The following is a 1,260-nucleotide window of genomic DNA, read 5'->3' as shown; positions in this document are numbered from 1 at the left end:
GATGCAAGAAATGTTTAACAAAGACCTAGAAGAATTAAAGAACAAACAGAGATGAACAACACAATAACTGAAATGAAAAATACATTAGAAGGAATCAATAGCAGAATAACTGAGGCAGAAGAACAGATGAGTGACCTGGAAGACAGAATGGTGGAATTCACTGCTGCGGAACAGAATAAAGAAAAAAGAATGAACAGAAATGAAGACAGCCTAAGAGACCCCTGGGACATTAAACACAACAACATTCACATTATAGGGATCCCAGGAGAAGAGAGAGAGAAAGGACCTGAGAAAATATCTGAAGAGATTATAGGCAAAAACTTCCCTAACATGGGAAAGGAAATAGCCACCAATGTCCAGGAAGCACAGATAGTCCCATACAGGATAAACCCAAGGAGAAACACACTGAGACACACAGTAATCAAACTGGCAAAAATTAAAGACAAAAATTACTGAAAGCAGCAATGGAAAAATGACAAATAACATACGAGGGAACTCCCATAAGGTTAACAGATGATCTCTCACCAGAAACTCTACAAGCCAGAAGGGAGTGGCATGGCATATTTAAAGTGACGAAAGGGAAGAAGAACCTACAACCAAGATTACTCTACCCGGCAATCTGATCTCATTCAGATTAGATGGAGAAATCAAAAGCTTTACAGACAAGCAAAAGCTAAGAGAATTCAGCACCACCAAACCAGCTCTACAACAAATGCTAAAGGAACTTCTCTAAGTGGGAAACACAAGAGACGAAAAGGACCTACAAAAACAAACCCAAAATAATTAAGAAACTGGTAATAGGAACGTACATAGTGATAATTACCTTAAACGTGAATGGATTAAATGCTCCAACCAAAAGACACAGGCTCGCTGAATGGATACAAAAACAAGACCCATATATATGCTGTCTATAAGAGACCGACTTCAGACCTAAGAACACATACAGACTGAAAGTGAGGGGATGGAAAAAGATATTCCATGCAAATAGAAATCAAAAGAAAGCTGGAGTGGCAAAACTCATATCAGACAAAATACTTTAAAATAAAGAACGTTACAAGACACAAGGAAGGACACTACATAAGGATCAAGGGATCAATCCAAGAAGAAGACATAACAATTATAAATATATATGCACCCAACATAGGAGCACCTCAATACATAAGGCAACTGCTAACAGCTATAAAAGAATAAATAGACAGTAACACAATCATAGTAGGGGACTTTAACACCTCACTTTCACCAATGGACAGATCATCCAAA

The 1,260-nt window shown here is 37.8% G+C and overlaps 1 protein-coding gene across 3 annotated transcripts in view; it reads right to left on the bottom strand.

Moving 5' to 3' along the window:
- FAR1 (fatty acyl-CoA reductase 1) overlaps window positions 1-1,260 on the bottom strand; it is a 68,911-nt gene that overhangs the window by 39,567 nt on the left and 28,084 nt on the right. The gene's annotated exons all lie outside the window — the stretch shown is intronic.

Source organism: Physeter macrocephalus, chromosome 16 (assembly GCF_002837175.3).
Source record: "Physeter macrocephalus isolate SW-GA chromosome 16, ASM283717v5, whole genome shotgun sequence".
Lineage (NCBI taxonomy): Eukaryota > Metazoa > Chordata > Mammalia > Artiodactyla > Physeteridae > Physeter > Physeter macrocephalus.
This window is presented reverse-complemented; position numbering and strand designations above follow the sequence as displayed.